We start from the raw sequence: 19,480 nt of genomic DNA, 5'->3' as shown, positions 1-19,480 counted from the left end.
ACACGTGTTGGAGAGGCTGCGGGGAGATTGGAACTCTTATGCACTGCTGGTGGGAATGCAAAATGATACAACCATTTTGGAAAACAATATAGTGCTTCCTTAGAAAACTAGAAATAGAAATATTATATGATCTAGCAGTCCCATTCCTATGAATACATCCCAGAGAAATAAGAACTGTCCCACGAATAGACATATGCACACCCATGTTCATTGCAGCATTGTTTACAATAGCAAAAAGATGGAAACAACCAAGATGTCCATCAACAGATGAATGGATAAACAAACTATGGTACATACAGACAATGGAGTATTATGCAAAAATAAAGAACAATGATGAATCTGGGAAGCATTTCATAACATGGATGAAGCTGGAGGACATTATGCTGACTGAAGTAAGTCAATCACAAAAGGACAAACACTGTATGAGACCACTACTGTAAAAACTCATGAAAACATTTACACACAAAAAGAAACAATCTTTGATGGTTATGAGGGAGGGGAAACACTAAATAGATAATAGGTAAGTGATAACTTTGGAGAAGGGCAAGACAGTACACAATACTGGGGAAGCCAGCACAACTTGTACAAGGAAAGGTCATGGAAACCCATAGACACTTCCAAACTCCCTGAAGGACCGAATTGCTAGGCTGAGGGCTGTGGGGACCATGGTCTCGGGGAACATCTAGCTCAATTGGCATAACATAGTTCATAAAAAAAAAGTTCTACATTCTACCTTGGTGAATAGCATCTGGGGTCTTAAAAGCCTATGAGCAGCCATCTAAGATACTCCACTGGTCTCGCCCCTTCGGGAGCAAGAAGGAATGAAGAGAACAGGATACAAGGAAAAGATTAGTCCATAGGACTAATGGACAACAACTACCACGGCTTCTGCCAGACTGAGTGCAGTACAACTAGATGGTGCCGAGCTACCACCACTGACTGTTTTGACAGGGATCGTAACAGAGGGTCCCGGACAGAGCTAGAGAAAAATGTAGAACAAAATTCTAACTCACAAAAAGAGACCAAACTCACTGGCCTGACAGAGACTGGAGAAACCCTGAGAGTATGGCCCCCGGACACCCTTTTAGCTCAGTAAGGAAGTCACTCCCAAGGTTCACCATTCAGCCAAAGATTAGACAGCCCCATAAAACAAAACAAGACTAATGGGTTACAACAACTCAGGGACAAGGACTAGAAGACAGGAGGGGACAGGAAAGCTGGTGATAATGAACCCAAGGTCGAGAAGGGAGAGTGTTGACAGGTCATGGGGTTGTTAACGGATGTCATAAAATAATATATGTACTAAGTGTTTAATGAGAAACTACTTGTTCTGTAAACCTTCATCTAAAGTACAATTAAAAAAAAAAAAAGAGTGGTGCCAGGTGTGCACGGGCTCTGGAATCAGGCGAAAAAAATCCCCCAAAACCAGCTGCCATGGAGTTTACTCTGACTCATGGCAACCACATGTGTGTCAGAGTAGAACTGTGTTTTCAACAGCTGATTTTTCAGAAGTAGATCACCAGGCCTTTCTTCTGAGGTGCCTCTGGGTGGACATGAACTGCCAACCTTTTGGTTAGCAGTGAGAACACATTAAACATTTGTTTCACTCAGGGACTCTGGAATCAGGCTACCCAAGTTAAAAATCTTGTCTCTATCACTTCCTAGCTGTCTGACCGTGGAAAAGTTATTTAACTGTGCCTCAGCTTCCTCATCTATAAAAAAGGGGATATTAAAGTATCTGCTTCATAGGGTTGTTGTGAGATTAAATGAGTTAAAATATACAAAACTCTCAGAACAAATTCTGGCATATAGTAAGTGCTAAATAAATTTTAGTTTCCTTAATCTCCGCTGAAATTGAAGCGGCACTGAAAGGCAATCAAGGAATGGATATACTTTATCCCTGAGCCTAGATCTTCATGCCTCAACTAATTCACTGAAGAGAACAAGCCATTCTCTATCGTGTGTACACATAACCTCATTTTATCACAGTGGAACAGAACGGACAGTTCAGTGGATTGTTGGCAGGATAGATGTGGCCAAAATTCAATTGAAAGGATTATGGAAGATTTCTCATCCTCCTTTGCCTTAAATGCCACCACCTCTCCCACCACTGGGGTGGCTGAGGAGCAAGGAGAAATGTTGGGGCTCTGTCTGGGAATGGGATTCTGGTAGGTAGAGGATTAGGGAAGGCAGAGAAATGCTTACTCAGTCTTGTGTGAACATCAGCAAGAAAGGGGGTATAGGAAATCAAAGTATTAGACTTGGATTGTGAAATGTAGGTCTGTCTCTGTTTCTTGCCAGACACTGTACTGCATGTCTCTGAGCCTCAATTTCCTCATCAGTGAAAGGGGAGTAATAATACCTGTTCTGTTTACCCCAGAGGGAGGCTGTGAGGATCTAGAGAGCTGCAGTAGAGAGAACACGCTGGGTACTCTGAGCTGCTACGCACTGGAGTCCCCTGTTAGGTGCTGATGTGAGGGTGTTAGGAGAATATTGCAACTGCATAGTCTACATTATCCTTGAAAATCCCTTAGAAAGGCGCCATCTTGGAGATCCACAGTCAATAAGTTGAGTACAGCCAGGTTTTTCTCCATCGTTTGTATACATTGTTGTTGCCTTGGATGAACTCTAGATGAGGCAGTTTATTTAAACTAGGAGTCATGTTATCTGGAAAATTCCTCCCTTGAAACACCAGCATCATGCTCAGCACTGCATAAGCCTCTCATCAAGAGAGGCTTGTGGGACATGAACGTGTCTGAAGAAGAAGCAGGAGTCCCTGGGTGGTGCAAATAATTAAGTCGCTTGTTGGCTGCTAACTGAAATGTTGACAGTTTGAGTCTATACAGAGGTACATCAGAAGAAAGGCCTGGCAATCTACTTCTGAAAAATCAGCCATTGAAAACCTATGGAGCACAGTTCTACTCTGACACACATGGAGTCACCATGAGTTGGGATCAACTAGACAGCAGTTGGTTTTGGGAAGAGGAAGCCAATTCACATCTTCCATCTCATGCTCAGTATGGGGTTTGGCCTCATTTAGGGAGCAGAAATGCCAGCATCATTCCAATGGTGTGCACCCCACACACACACACTTGTTTAAGGTAAATGCACATTTGAGACATAAGGCGTTAGAGCAGGAAGAGGGGATCCAAGTCGTGGGGCTGCCTCCGACACTGGAGAGTGAGGTCTTTGCAGAATTCTTAGCAACCTGCTTCCAGGCTAATGCAATTCAGAAATTTTACTACACAGTTTTAGCATGAAAAGGGCTCTGAGAGATGATGAAATATGAACCAAGGCAGACAGCAGTTTAATGGCTTGACCCAGGCCCCAAAGTCGTTCCTTTGCCTTTTGGAGTCAAGCAGCAAGGACTCATGGGACAATCATGGGCTTTGACTTGGAGAAATAGGGCTTCAAACCCTGTCTTTGTCACTGGTGATTGTGTGTTGCTATAAAAGTCTCCCTATTTGTAGAATGGGGATAAGGAAACTTTCTCCCCAAGGTGGCAAGATGATTAAAAGAAATGTATGTGTAAGCAGATGTTAGATAGTCTGAGCAGGATACAGAGCTGAGACGGGGAAGTCACTGCACCCCTCTAGATAGATAGACAAACAGACAGACAGACAGATAGATAGCTGCCGTTGAGTCATTTCCAACACATGGCAATCTTATGTAGAACAGAACAAAATGTTGCCTGGTCCAGCGTCCTCCTCGGGATTGCCAGCATGTTTGAGTTCATCGTTGTGGTTATTGTGCCAATCCATCTCACTGAGAATCTCCCACGCCCTGCTGGCCCTCCACTTCACCAGACATGATGCTGTCTTCCAGCAACTGATCCCTCCTGATGACGTGCCCAAAGCAAGCTAGTTGGACAATGTCTTGTTAATCCACAAGGTTTTCACTGACTAATTTTTGTATATAGATTGCCAGGCCTTTCTTCCTAGTTTGTCTTAGTCTGGAAGCTCCACTGAAACCTGTCCACCTTGGGTGACCCTGATGGTATTTGAAATACTGGTGGTATAGCTTCCAGTATCACAGCAACATGCAAGTCACCACAGTATGACAAACTGACAGATGGGTGGTGGGTATCCTCTTAAAGTGCCCCAAAGGTGCACCAGTCCCTGGGCAGCAGATGTGGGACCTATAACAAGTGTGTCAGCCTGGCGTCATTTACGAGGAGTCCTGCCCAGGATGGGCAGCATGCTAGGGTGAGTGATGCCAGTAGGAAGAGGCTGTGGGGGATACTGCAGGGGCAGAAACTGGGGGATCACAGTGGTCAGCTGAAGGAGGGGCTTGGCCTTGCAGCTGGTCCAGCAGGGGAGCCTCAGGAGAACCCAGAAAAGTGTCCCCAAGAGAAATAATCTGCTTTAAACATTAGCCAGACCTGGACACTGTGAAGCCATCTTACAACAATATCTGTCAAGGAAGAACCTTCCTGCCCTCTTGTCGTTCCCTCCTTCCTGCTTAGATGTTGGCTGGGTTAGAAACAGCAGCAAGAGAGTGGGGGTGGGAAGAGCAGCAAGAGACAAAGGAGAAGCTGAGCTCATCCCCTCCCCAGGTGTGGGCTCTGGTGCTACTTGAGGAGGGGGGAAGAAAATGAGGATCGACAGGTTGAATAATTGACTAGACATCTATTTAGGTCCCTGGGTGGTGGAAACAGTTTCGCTCGACTACTAACCCAAAGGTTGGCGGTTCAAATCCACCCAGTGGTGCTACAGAAGAAAGGCCTGGTGATCTACGTCTGTAAGATTACAGCTATTGAAAACCTTATGGAGCACGGTTATACTCTGACACATATGGGGCTGCCATGAGTTGAAGTCGACTCCATGGCAATGGGGGATGGATGGAGACATTCTATTCACTGAACTGAGACTGTGTTTTGTGACTTTGATTGTAGAATTTTTAGTTACCTACAAGTGATCAGAAAAATCATGGGACCCTCCAAATTTTCATCCAGGGGCAGGAGGCCATAACTTGCTCACTGAGCAGGTTGGAAGTGATTGTGGGAGAGAAAAACCTCAGCTGCTTTTATAACCTCACCTCATGTGTTTTTCTTGTTCAGCTTACCGGTGACATCCATCACACGCCCAGCACTGTGCTTGGCACAGAGCAAGTGCTCAGCAGGGTCAGACTAGAGTTTGGATTTATTTACTCAGCATCCCTTCTAGACCTTTAGGTCCTGGATTTGCAGAACTGTGCCTCTTTTATATTTGAATTCCCATAAATAGTAGACCTGCATTCAGTGCCTGAGATGAATGAACAGAATAAAGCAGAATTCTGTACCAAGCCCACAGTAGCTACCCTGACAGATGTCACACTGTCGAGGCTGCTGTGAGGAAGGAGGCAGGGCTGATACACGCCAAGAGCACTGAAGATTCAGTACTTCCATGTGACACTAATGACAGCTCCTGAGACGGAGGAGTGTAGATTAATCACTGACACTGACAAAGCCTTTTTTCTCTCATGCTATTCTTCTTTGTGTAATTGTCCCCCTCCATCCCCAGGTGAGGAAGCTGAAGATGGGAGAGGTGACCGACTTGGGCAAAGTATTTGGTGAGCTGAGACTAGAACTCAGGACCCCGACTCCAAACCCAAGTTTTGACCCAAAACCCAAAGCCAATACAAAATGCAACTGAAAGAACAAAGCGGGGGGAGGATTCTTCCATCACAAATGGAAGCAGAAGAGAATAGGAACAGACTTGCTGGCTAATATATGCAAAGTCTCCGGGCAGAGTGAAATTTTGTGGTTGATTTATAATCCTCAGGAAATTCGGAGCTGTCATGGAAATTCTGACATGAGCAAAGCAACTGCAGGGTGGTGTTAACTGTGTGGCTGGCCTGTCAGGATCAGGGTGGCCTTGGCAATGAGGGGATGATTATGAACAGGAGGAATCCAGCACTTGACACAAATAAGATTTTGCAGCTGGGTGACTAGGTATGCAAGACAGTGCCCAGAGCAGCCAGCAGGTGGCGCCACTTGCCAAGAGAACCTGATCAGAGGCTGCAGGTGGGGACTCTGCCGTCTCAGCTGGGCTCACTGGCCGCTCTGATTTGGCCTGGAGGCCACACTGGGGTTTCTGCCACAAAGTGAAATTCACCCCAGACACCAGAGGACCGTCCCTGTGTGCCCCTGTACAAATGCTAATTCCTTCCTCTTGGGGCCTACATATTGGCTGGGCAGAGGGTGGCAGGGGAACCAAGTGATTTGAGTAGTTATTTTAATTGCTACAAATAATGACACAAATTACTACCACAGTGCTTACCATGGCCAGGCACTACGGTAAGCTCTCTAAGTGAATTATTTGTTTTAATCCCCACAACAACCCCGTGACCTGAATGTTATTATTTTCATTTTTTGAAATTCAAAGTGGTTAAGAGATTGTCTTAGGTCACAAGGCTGGTGAATGGCAAAGCCAGAGTTTGAATCCAGTTTTTTGGACTCAGTAGCCTGCAACATTAACCATTGTCTTCCTCCCTTCCTTCCTTATTTCTCTCCTTCCTCCTTCCCTCCCTCCCTTCCTTCCACTCATTTGTTCATTCCGTACTTCCTTTGTGCCTGGCGTTAGCTCCAGGAATGGTCAGACCATCCATCAGTTCTTGAGTGTTCTCAGTGTAGCGTGCAGGCCCAGAATTACAGCAGTGGGGTGACTGGTGCCATGATGGCGGTGTGGAAGGGGAAAAGAGGTTCACGTGTCCAGTGCTAGCCAGGCCGGGAGTTGTCCAAGCTGGAAATCCCAGCAGCTTTTTGGTTAAGTTTAATCTAGTGTTTTGTCATATGGGTGAGGTGTGAGCTTTGAACTCGCTCAGTAAACCCTTCTCTAGCCAGTTTCTCTCTTCATGGCCTGTTGGCCAGACCTGGGATATATCCGGGCAGGTGTGGGGAGTTAATAAAACTGCTGCTTTGTTAGTGTTGCCGCATAGGCCCCTGACCCTGGGAATAAAGGAGGTGGCCCACATGGCCAGTTCCAGCCCTCCAACTAGCTGGGGCCCTAGAGGACTGGGAGGTGGGATCACTGGAGGCTGCTTCCTCTCTTTAGGCTTCATCCGCGGCTCGGAGATAACGAGGGACAGGGACCGGAGATAAATGAGGGACAAGGAGAGGTCTACAGCCCGAGGCTTGTGAGATCACAGAACGCAACCCCCGCCCCCCTTTACAGAGAAGGAACCTCAGAAGGAAAGGGATTTTCCTCAGGGCACACAACCACTTAGCAGCCTAAGTGAAGACAGAGGTCAGCTAGGCCAGGCCTCTTCATGTCCACTAAGAGGGTTGTAAAATGACCACTCCATGTGGCTGGAGTCATGGAAGAGGATGTTGGCCTATCCCTGTATTTTTGCAGGCAGATGTCAGTTTGATCCAATCCTTTCATTTAACAGTTGAGGAAACTGAGGCTCAGAGAGGGGAAGTAACTTGTCTAGGGTCACACAGCAACTTAGTGACATTTACTGTGTTTCTACTGTGTGAATGGAGTCCCTGGGTGGTACCAATGGTCAACACACTTGGCTGCTAACCAAACATTTGGAGGCATGAGTCCACCCAGAGGTGTCTTGGAAGAAAGGCCTGGTGATCTATGTCTGAAAAATCAGCCATTGAAAGCCCCGTGGAGCACACTTCTACTCTGACACACACATCGACTCGATGGCAGTTGGTTTTTGTATGATGTGAACAATACTTGTCTGGGCTGTTTGTACCACCCTTTAGTTTCTGAACCCCATGCCAGGACTTTTGGTCTGATACAGTTTGGGGTCTGATTTCAAGTGCAAAAGGCAGTGAGAGTGAAATGGATTAGGTACAGAAATAGTAGAATTTCTGGAACCTTTTAAAATGTTATTTAAGGAAATAGGACAAAATGGTTTAGGTCAGGATTATAAAGGAAAAAAAAAATCTATCTTTTATTAACTGATTACTTTGCTGAACACTCCCATGCATTCATTTAACCAGTATTTATTGTGTGCCTACTGTGTGCCCGGCACCATGCTAGGTGCTCCAGAAAGAGCAGGGAGCAAAGAGGCTAAGTTCTTGCGTTCTGAAGCTTACTTTCTAGTTCACAGACTTTGTTTCCCAGAGTCCTCACGACAATCCTATGGAGTAGGAATCATTTCCCCTCATTTATAGATAAGGAAAGGGAGCCCTGGTGGTGCAATGGTTAAGCACTTGGCTGCTAACTGAAAGGCTGGGGGTTTGAACCCACCCAGTGACTCCACAGGAGAAAGACCTGGTGATCTGCTCTCGTAAAGATTACAGCTTAGGAAACCCTAGGGCAGTTCTACTCTGTCACTTGGGATCATTGAGTCAAGAATTGACTCGCCAGTACCTAACAACAATATAAAGACACCAACTCTCAGGGGATTAGCAACCTGAGGAGAGCCTCACGTATGGTGAGGATAAAGCTGGACCTAGAGCTCGGCTCTGTCTGAGGCCACTGCCCTGCTCTAACCCAACACTCTATTTTATCTCTCTTTGTAGCTTAGACACAACTGCCTGGGTAGACTCCCGGGAGGGCGGGGAGGGGGGCAGGCAGGAGTTTGGGTTCCAGAGACACATTCCGCTCCGCATTTATGAGGCACCGAGTGGCCCTACTTCCTAATGCATGCATGCCTCAGCCCCATGGCCTCGAGGGTCCACATCCCGCCAACCCTCCCACTGCTGTGGATGAGAAGAGTGAGGAAGTCTGGGTATGAGGACGTAAAACCACGGCCCTAATAGTTGGCAGGTGACAGCTAGGCCATAGTATTCTCAATGGGACATAAATGTTCACAGAATATCAAGGATAATCAGCCAAGGTCACTCTGCGATCATGAAGAGACCACCCGTAATCACGTCTGAACATAGAGGCAAGGACTCTGTAACCACAAAAACCGAGCATCCTCTCTTCAGCTAACATGAGAGAGGACTAACTACTGCTTCTTTACCAACAACAACCCTATGCCTGCTTCGTTCTCCCCACCTCCTGGGAAAATGATTCAGATGCCCAGCCATCAGATTGCCCCCACTTCCTGACGGCACCACATGCAGAACAAACTCGTGCTTCCTTAAGCCTTGCCCAAAATCACCCAGCACAAACCCGTATCTCTTAACAAGCCCCTCCTAACTCCTTCTTCCTGAGACACCCTGCGTTCTCCTAGGGCGTTTCTCCCTTGCTGCAGCAAGCTAAGAAGCCTAACTGTGTTCACCTTCAAGTTGTTCTTGGGTCTTCGGCTGTGGGCTTCCAGGCCCGGGACCCAAAGAAGTGTGCCATTTGGGCCCTCTTGCACTGGGCATGGGCTCTTGCCTCCTACTACCGAACTCTTTCAGCTCTTCTGGTAGCCCATGATCAAAGTTGTGGTGGGGAGGTGACCACCCCTATAGGGGACAGGGATCCCAGGCTAGATGTCTTCAGAAACCCTTTTGGTGGTGTGAGTTGTAGGCAGAGGCCTCCTCCCACCCAGGTGGATGCCCACCTCCCATGTGGCGTGACTTGGAGGCTCTGGAGCCATACACCACAGAGAGACCCTGAACTTGGCTCAGATAAAGACATTCTGCCTCGAAGGCAGACTGCTCAGCACATTTTTCTGAGGATTAAAATCACTGAAATAGAAAAACAGAAATCCCAGCGGGGCTGCGCCATTCCCTGGCAGCGCAGCTGTTAAACTTTCAAGTCCCAGGTCTGAGCTGTCTGGTGGGGAGCCGGAGCCGCCCCTGCCTCCTGCGTCCCTGTCACAGCAGTTAGTTCAGGGAGTGCGGTGCTCGGTGCTCAGGTGGGGATAAATCACCACTTCTGACAGTTTCTCCCAAGTTAAAAGAGGCAGAGAAGGGAAGGAAAAGGAGGCCGCATTCCCTAGTTAAATTCATGGAGAGGGGCCTGTACTGACTGGCTCCATCAAGACTGAGCTAGTCTTAAAAATAAGTATGTGTTGCTGTCAGGTGTCATCCAGCAGAGTCTGGCTCCTACTGACCCCTTGTGACAGAGTAAAACTGCCCCATAGGGGTTCCTAGGCTGTAATCTTTATGGAAGTGGATCACCAGGTCTTTCTCCTTTGGAGCTGCTGGTGGGTTTGAACTGTCCACCCTTAAGTTAGCAGGGGAGTGGAGCGCTTAACTGTTGTGTGACCAGGGCTCCTTATAAATGAATTATAACAGGAGGCTTTTTGTAATGTTTTGGGGGGTAGAAACAACATTGAATTTCTCTTGACTGGGATATTAACTCAATGAGGAACATAATTCTCTGGGTCTCAGTTTCTTTATAAAATGGGCATAAGTAACCCTATCTTCCTTGGGGTGAGTAAAATCAAATGATACAGTGAAGTAAAGTTCCTGTTAACATTTGCAAGTGTCATGCAAACAGTGGGGCTGCATCTGAGGCCTGCAGTTCCCAGTGAAGGTGTGGACAATTTAACCTTCACGTGTCTTCTCGGAGTCTACGTTGTAGGTGAACCTGTAGAACCTCTGGAACGCTGGCGCCCATTCTAGGGGGTGGCTGGGATCTGGGCAAACTGAACCCTGGAATTCAGGGACCTGCCCCCTGGAGGTGGTTCCTGGCCTGGCATGGCAGGAGGAGCAGGCCCTGGCTTGGGGGGCCCCCTCTGCACTGGGAGCTCTGGGGGCGCCTGCCCAAGCCTCTGCAGACTGCCTGAGATACCACCACGAGCAATTCACTTCCCAAGCAGTGCTCCTTTAGGAAAGAGAGGGAACCCAATTTCAGTGAACTCCTGAGATGCCCCAGGGGCTTTACCCCTCCTCTCATTTATTCTTCACAACAACACTCTGACAGAGATGTTTTCATCTTCATTATGTAGATAAACAAACTGAGACATGTCCAAGGTTCCTTGACAAGTAAGAAAGAATACATTCATCTATCAGATGACCTTCCTCCTAAGAGCTGGTCGGAGTCCGTGGGTGGTACAGTTAACAAGCTAAGCAAAAGGGTGGAGGTTAGAACCCACCCAGAGTTGACTTGGAAAAAAGGCCAGGTGATCTACTTCCTAAAAATCAGCTTTTGAAAACCCTGTGGAGCACAGTTCTACTTTGACACACAGGGGATTACCATGAGTTAGAATTGACTCCAACTGGTTTAAGAGTTGGCCGGATGTAGGCCTGAGGGTTTGGGTTCCCACCTGGGGTGGTGGGAAGGAATATGTGGTGCCATTTACAGCTGGGAGGATGCCTGGAAGTGCTCTGGGCAGCAGGGGTGAGGACGAGGGGCTAGGGAGGGCTGAGAGAGCAGGGACAAGACAGATGGGGTGTTGGGGGTGGGCTGGGCAGGCGTGGACAGTTAGAATTCAGCCAGGGAATTTTGCCTCCTGTGTAACTTTGCCCAGAGCCTGCTGGAAGGGGCCTTTCTACCTTCAGTTTCTTTCTTTCTCCACACCATAATGTTTCCCCTTAAGACTTATTTAGGTGGTTATTCACTGGCCCCTGAAATAAATAATGAATAAAAATTACAAGTTGTTTTCCAATAGCAGGTCAGTTTTGTAATGGAGTTTTCCACTCCCTGTCACTGTTTTTTATTACCTACTGGTAATGGCTGAAGTAACTTCTCATTTCTGCTGAATAATGCATTTGTGACAGTCAGCTCTACTAGCTCATTTTCAACCAGGTAAATGAGCCTGTATGTGCTTTTCCCCAGCCAGACAGCGATAAACTAGGTTTTATTTTCCTAAATTGAGTCCTCAACTTCGGTGGATCAGCATAAAGCCTCTGGGGAAATGCCAGGGACCCTGCATAACACTCTGCTTGGCTCAGCCATTCTTCCAGTAATTCCCCCATAAAGAGCCACCATGTTTGTCCCAGGCACTTGTGCCAGATGCTGGAGTAAGTTTTAATTTTGCTCTTCTGGGGAATAGAGCCCATGGAAAGGTCTTTCCTATTCCTGTTGTTGTTATTGTGTTGGGTGCCGTTGAGTCAATTCTGACTCATAGTGACCCTATATGACAGAGTAGAACTGCCCCATAGGGTTTTCTAGACGGTAATCTTTATGGGAGCAGATCACCAGGTCTTTTCTCCTGGGGAGCTGCTGGTGAGTTGAAACCTCTGACCTTTTGGTTAGCAGCCGAGCGCTTAACCATTGCGCCACCAGGGCTTCTCTATTTCTCTTACATATGGATTTGTAATTTTGTTGGATTTTTGTATGAGAGGAGGTTATTGAGATGGGCCTCCTCCTCTCCCACTGGGACATGTCACGTTCTTGCTTCTGTGAGGGCTTCACTGGCCCCTCACATGACTGGGAGCAAGCACCCTCAACCCCCTGTAATAAACCACTGGCCGCAGTTTTATTTATTGCTTCATATTTTTCTTAAGGCAAAACATTCTAACAGTAAAAAAAAAATATATAGACAAAAGCAAGCCTCATCTTACTCCTATGTCCAGCCATCCAGTTCCCCTCTCTCCTATGTATGTTTCCAGAGAAAGTCTGCTCTCCCACTTCTTTATTTTTTAATTGTGGTAAAATACATACTGCATAACATAAAGTTTGCCATTGTAACCATTTTCGAGTGTACAATTCATTGACATTAATTATACTCACAATGTGTGCAACCACCACCACTATCTGTTTCCAACACTTTTTCAACACCCCAAACAGAAACTCTGACACATTAAACTACCCATTCCTTTTCCTCCCCTCAGTTATTGGTAGCCACTAATCTACTTTCTGCCTTTTTTTTTTTTTTTTTTAAATACAAATAGTAGGAGAGCATACACAGGGATTTGCAGTTTGCCCTATAATTCAACAGTATATCTTAGCACTTGTTCCACATCAATATATAATGAGCTTCTTTTTTCTTTTCTTACAGCAGTAAAGGATTCTGAGGCAAGTTACTTAGCTATATTGGACATCTAGGTTGTTTCTTTGTCTTTCACATCTGGTCTGAGATTTAAAAGAAGCTTTCTTGCAACAGAGGAAGAAGGAGAGTCAGGAATAGGAGGAGGAATTGGAATGTGTGGCTAATTGTCTCCATGAACAACTACCTTATTTGCCATGAGACCAGAAGAACTGGATGGTGCCCGGCTACAATTACTGAATGTTTTTGATCAAAGATTTTATAGAAGAATCCTGATTAAAAGAGAGAAAATGCAGAACAGATTTTCAAATTCTCATGGATTCTAGACTTTCTGGAGCCATGGAGGCTAGATGAACATCCAAAACTACTGCTGTGACATAATTTTTAAACCTTAAATCTTATATGAAAAATATCCCCTGAAGTCTTCTTAAAAACAAACAGTATTTTAGTTTAGCTAGTAAATAAACCCTGGTGGCATAGTGGTTAAGAATTCGGCTGCTAACCAAAAGGTTGGCAGTTCGAATCCACCAGGCACTCCTTGGAAACCCTGTGGGGCATTTCTGCTCTGTCCTACAGTGTCACTATGAGTTGGAATCGACTTGAAGGCAACAACAGGTTTGGTTTTTTGTTTAGTAAAGAATGTCTGCCTTGAGCATTGTGCTCTTTTAAGAACTATCTATATGGAATCAAGTTGACAATAGCAACTCGAAAGATTAGATAGGAAACTTTGGTGGCAGTGAGGTTATATTAATGGGGGAGGACAACTCGGAAAAGGAGGGTGAGAATGGTTGCACAAGTTGAGGAATATAATCAGTGTTACTGAATTGTACATGTAGAACTGTTGAATTGGTGTGTGCTCTGCTGTGTGTATTCTCAACAACAACAAAAAATAAACTATTAAAAAAGAAGAAGCTCTCTCTTCAGGGTTCTGATGTGAAACCTTGAGCCTCTCTTTCCATATTCACAGCCCTCATGGCCCAACTACTTCTTGAACACCTAGTATGTGCCATAGTATATCCTCTCTGAACCAGGCTCTCAAAATAGAGGTGAAGAAGACAGGGCAGTAACCCTGAAGAGCTTGGGCTTGATGAGGAAGGCTACCCCATATATAGACAGCCACACCTATTCCTGACTTAGAATCTATGTCCTTGCTGGGCCCCTGTTGAAGAGCCGTCTTCTGCCATCTTCTCTGAGCCCCACATTGAGCTTCACTGAGGACCAGTCAATACCCTGCTCCTTCTCTAAACTCCCACAGCATGGGTGGGTTGAACAACTCATGAATACATGTACATAAGCCACCTCAACATAAAACAAAAATACTCACAGCTGGACCAATAAGCAACAGCATGATAAATGGAGAAAAGTTTGAAGTTGTCAAGGATTTCATTTTACTTGGATCCACAGTCAACACCCATGGAAGGAGCAGTCAAGAAATCAAGATTTGCACTGGGCAAATCTGCTGCAAAAGACCTCTTTCAAGTATTAAAAAGCAAAGATGTCACTTCGGGGGACTAATGTGCACCTGACCCAAGACATAGTATTTTCAATTGCCTTATGTGCATGTGAAAGCTAGACAGTGAATAAGGAAGACTGAAGAATTGATGCCTTTGAATCATGGTGAAAAATATGGAATATATCATGGACTGCCAGAAGAACGAACAAGTCTGTCTTGGAAGAAGTACAGCCAGAGTGCTCCTTGTAAGCGAGGATGACAAGACTTTGTCTCACGTAATTTGGATATTTGGATATGTTATCTATCAGGAGGGACCATTCCCTGGAGAAGGACATCATGCTTGGTAAAGTGTAGGATCAGTGAAAGAGAGGAAGGCCTTCCATGAGATGGATTGACACAGTGGCTGCAACAATGGGCTCAAACATAGCAACGATTGTGAGGATGGTGTAGGACCGGGCGGTGTTTCATTCTGTTGTACATAGGGTCGCTATAAGTTGGAATTGACTCTACAACATCTAACAACAACAACAAACCTAAAAAAAAAACCCAAACCCGTTAAGTCGATTCTGACTCATGGCAACCCTATGCGTATCAGAGTGGAACTGTGCCCCATAGAGTTGTCGGATGGATTCAAACTGACAACCTTTCAGTTAGTTGAGTGCAAAGTATTTACACCACCCAGGGACCTTGTCTTATGTGTAGCTTCAAGTTTATTTAATTCCAAAAACACCAATTAGACATTAATTATGTACTAGGTAATTTACATATGTTGTTTCATTTACTACCATGGACCAACACTATAAGGTAAGTATTATTTCTTCTTTTTTATTATAAGACAGAATGGTATAAAAGCCCTCATATACACATTCTTTAGCTTCAATGATTATAAATGTTATGGCTAATTTTGCTTCAAGGAGCCCTGGTGGTACAATGGTTAAGCACTTGGCTGCTAACCAAAAGGTTGGTGGTTCGAACCCACCCAGCAGCCCTGAGGGAGAAAGACCTGGTGATCTGCTTCTGTAAAGATTATAGCCTAGAAAAGCCTATGGAGTAGTTCTACTCTGTATATAGGGAAGCTATGAGTCAGAACTGACTCCATGGCACCCAACAACAACAACAATTTTGCTTCACCTACATCCCTGCACACTTACACTCTACCCCGGATTATTTTAAACAAATTCCAGATATATTATTTCTTCTTCAGATATTTCAGTATGTACTGCTAAAAAATAAGGGTGCTTTAAAAATACATGGTCTTACTGTCATTATCACACCTAAAAATTAAAAATAATTGCTCAATATTGTCAAATATTGTCAGTGTTCATCTTACTTTGTTTAATATTTTCTAACAGCTTGCTTGAATAGTGATCTAATAAAGCCCATACATTTCCATTGGTTGATAAAGCTATTTGGTTTCTTTCAGTTCATAGGTTTCTCCCTTCATCTCTCTTTTTTTCATTGCAATTTATTTGCTGAAAAAAATTGGGTCTTCTTTTCCAGTAGTTTTTCATAATCTTGATGTCACTCCCATGGTGTCAATTAATATGTTCATCTGACCCTTGTATTTCCTGTAAATTAGCTGTGTTATCTAGAGGCTTAATCACATTCAGTTTCTATTATTATTATTGTTGGCAAGACTGCTTCATAGGTGGTGGTGTGTACTCCACCAGGAGGGGTATGTTAGTGGCCATTTGATGATCATTGCCTGGATCCATCATTTTATTACAGTTGCATTGTTGTTTTGTTTGTTGGCTTAAATACTTCAATAAAAAGGCACTTCCCCTCTCCAACAATTTCTTTTTTAACCCTGATGTAATATAATGTAATGTCTGGTAAAGCTGCATCTCCCGCAGCTTTATTTTTCAGTTTTGCTTTTCTGGCTATTCTGCCTTTTAGTTTTTACAAATAAAATTTATCCATCCATCTAGTTCTAGAAAAAAAAATAACCTATTGTATTTTAAAAATTAGCATTGCATTAAATGTATAAATGAACGGAGGGAGAACTGGCATCTTTATGCTACTGTCTTTCTAAGAACACGTCGTTTCTTTCCATTTATTCAAGACTACTTTTGTGCCTTTCAGGAGGGTTTTATTGTTTGTCTCACAAGGATTTGGGCCATTTCTTGTTGTTATTTATAGGCATTGGTTATTGTCTCCGCCGCCCTGACAACTGTCGCCGCTGCGACAGGAGATTACTTTATAACCTGCTCTTTTCATGAAATTATTTTATTGTTTGTTGTACGATGTTTATGTTGATCCTTTTTAGGTTTTCCAGAAATATAATCACACCATCTGCAAATACAGATAACTTTTCCTCTTCCTTTTCCAATTCTTATGCCTCCAATTGCTTTGTCTTATCTAATCACATAACTACTACCTCTAACCAATGTTACAAAGTAATAGATAACAGGCGTTCTTTTCTTGTTTCCTACTTCTGCAGGAAGGCCTCTAATGTTTTCCCCTTAATGATATTTTATTGTGTCAAAGAAGTATCCAAATATCCACATTATTCAGATGAGAAACTGAGATAGAGAGAAATTAGTGAAGAACTTAGATCAAAATCATTAGCTCAAGAGATTAATGAAGTACTCAGGTTAGTAAGTGGAGGTGAGGAGGGGCACGGAGTTTGAGCTCAGGCTATCTGGCTTCAAAATCCTCAGTCCTTGAAACTCATCTCCCTACTTTTCACTACACTGATGCCCCTGACACTCTATTCCTCAACATGGACCTCATATTTTAAGGGACCTTGCAGTCCCTGGGTGGTGCAAATGGTTAATGCGCTCAGCTGCTAACCAATAGGTTGGTTGTTCAAGTCCACCCAGAGGTGCCTCAGAAGAAAGGCCTGGTGATTTACTTCCAAAAAATAAGTCATTGAAAACTCTATGGAGCACATTTCTACTCTGACACATGCAGGGTGGCCATGAGTCCGAGTCAATGCAATGGCAACTGGTTTCAACTGGTTTTAAGAGATTTTAAGAGCTGCTGAATGTGATATGTGGGAAGGGCATAGAAAGAGGTCCCGAGGGATGACTCGGTCTCTCCCTATTTTCTTGAGCAATTTTGCTCCATTCCAGACACACTCTACTTAGCAAAACAAGAGCCCCCAGGAAATCAGAAGCCACTCTTAGGAAGCAGTTTAGTGAAGGACCCTGGGTAGCACAAAGGGTTTGCGCTTGGCTACTATTTGAAAGGTTGGTGGTTCAAATACCCTCAGTGGTGCTAAAGAAAGGCCTGATGATCTGGTTCCATAAGATCACAGCCAAGAAAACTTGTAGTTCTACTGTGAAGCACATGGGGTTGCCATGAGTCAGAATCAACTAGAAGGCAATGGATTTTTTTTTTAATATTACTTGACCAAGCTCCTTGGGAGTGATCTCATGCCCCTGCCGCCTTCCCTGGCCTATCAAAATATTTCTTGAAATCTTACACATCACTCTCCCTGCATATATTTTTTTCCTGGCAGTTATATTTTTAGTGATACTGTAGGGTCCCTTATAGCTTGGCTAACAGTAACTGACCTGCTGGCCTGCTCCGACCAAACAAATTGTATTTGTTAAGAAATAGGCTGGGTAACTTTGTCTTGGGTAAATGTATTATTTAATTCAGGGTGTACAGATGCTAAAAATAGCTCATGGCATTTCCCTCCCCTTTCTGGGACACCAGGTTGTGAATCATGAACGATGACCCTGTTGCCTTTCTTTTTTCACTCAGCAGAGGAACTGTTCTTGTTTCTTCTTTAAAAAAAAAAAAAAAAAGTTCCTAGGGCCACAGGTTCTATGAGGAGAGAAACTTGGCCCTGATTAGACTGCTTAAGTTTCCAGCAATTTCTCCAGATAGGTAGATTCCCAGAGCAGGGGCTGTCTCCCTGCAAGGGACAGAAACGGAGACTGAGAACTACAGGAAAAATACTCAAATCAGGCCCATTTTAAATTCTAATCCTCTTACCTTTCAGTAATTTTGATTTCCCCTCCTCCTCCAGCTGCCAGGCTTTGCCACCGGAGGTGTAAGCTGTTGTTTTCCGCCCCGCCCCAGGAGACAACTAATTTCCGCAGCTCCTTAATGGAGTGGTGACAATTTAAAGCCTCGACACTTCCCCTTTCTTCCCCAGCCAGCTTCTCCCTCACCCTGGCCTCAGCTCCTTCCTTTTAGTCTGAGTCTCCTCTGTGTGGGAGCACCTCCTCCGTCCCCTCTCCTTTTATCTACAGCTCCGAGGCAGGCAGGGAGGCTGCTGAATTCCAAGCCTGTGTTTGGCCTATTTGAGGATGAAAGGGCCCGATGTTCCGGCCAGAGCCGATTATCGGCATCCTTCGCGTGGCAGAAGGAGTCAGGAGCAGCTAGCAAGGCCGAGAGGGAAACACTCCTTGAGAAGTGTGCAGGCGCCAGGTCCCCCTCAGACTCTTTGCCCACTGCCTGGGGGTTTTCAGTCTGTTTGAGTGCTTAGCAGGAAAAGTGGCTGGGAGGGTCGAACACAGCTGGGGCGTAGGAAGAGAGAGGTTGGGAACCGGCAAGGAACTTTATAATACAGAAACCTGTAACCAGGACGGACCACATAATGTGTGATGCCCCTTTGCTCAAAAGCAGGAAAAAAGTACTGTTAAATGTTGTTGTTAGCTGCCAACAAGTCGACTCCGACACGTGGTGACCTTACATACAACAGAACTAAGCGTTTGCCTGGTCCTTCAACATCTTCACAATCCCCAGTATATCCGAGTCCCTCCTGTGGGCTACCGTGCCAATCCATCTCACAGAGGGTCTCCTACACCCTCGCTGGCCCAAGTCAGTTGGGCAATGTGCTGTTGTGATCCACAGGGTCTTCACTAGCTAATTTGTGGAAGTAGATCACCAGGGGTTTCTTCCTAGTCTGTCTTAGTCTGGAAGCTCCACTGAAACCTGTCTACCGTAGGTGACCCTGCTGGTATTTGAAATACTAGTGGCATAGCTTCCAGCATCACAGCAACACGCAAGTCACCACAGTGCTACAAATTGACAGACAGGTGATGGGCCATTAAAGGTACTAAAATATCAAGTTTTTTTTTTTTTTGGATTATATGTTGAAATGATAACATCTTGGATATATTGAGTTAAATAAGATATAGCGTTAATTTCACCTGTTTTTTTTTTTTTTACTGTGAAATTAGTTCTGTGGCTTATATTACATATACATTTCTTTTGGACAGTACTGTTATAGGTGGATACAGGAACACACATCCATTTTCCCATTGTTTTTAATACCACTCCATTCAGTGGTATTAAATTTGATGATGGCTGGAAAAA

At 44.8% G+C, this 19,480-nt stretch overlaps 1 protein-coding gene across 1 annotated transcript in view; it reads right to left on the bottom strand.

The window, feature by feature from the left end:
• The window catches only part of BFSP2 (beaded filament structural protein 2), an 88,893-nt gene that overhangs the window by 68,373 nt on the left and 1,040 nt on the right, over positions 1-19,480 (bottom strand). The window lies entirely within an intron of this gene.

Source organism: Trichechus manatus, unplaced genomic scaffold (assembly GCF_000243295.1).
Source record: "Trichechus manatus latirostris isolate Lorelei unplaced genomic scaffold, TriManLat1.0 scaffold00084, whole genome shotgun sequence".
Classification (NCBI taxonomy): Eukaryota; Metazoa; Chordata; class Mammalia; order Sirenia; family Trichechidae; genus Trichechus; species Trichechus manatus.
This window is presented reverse-complemented; position numbering and strand designations above follow the sequence as displayed.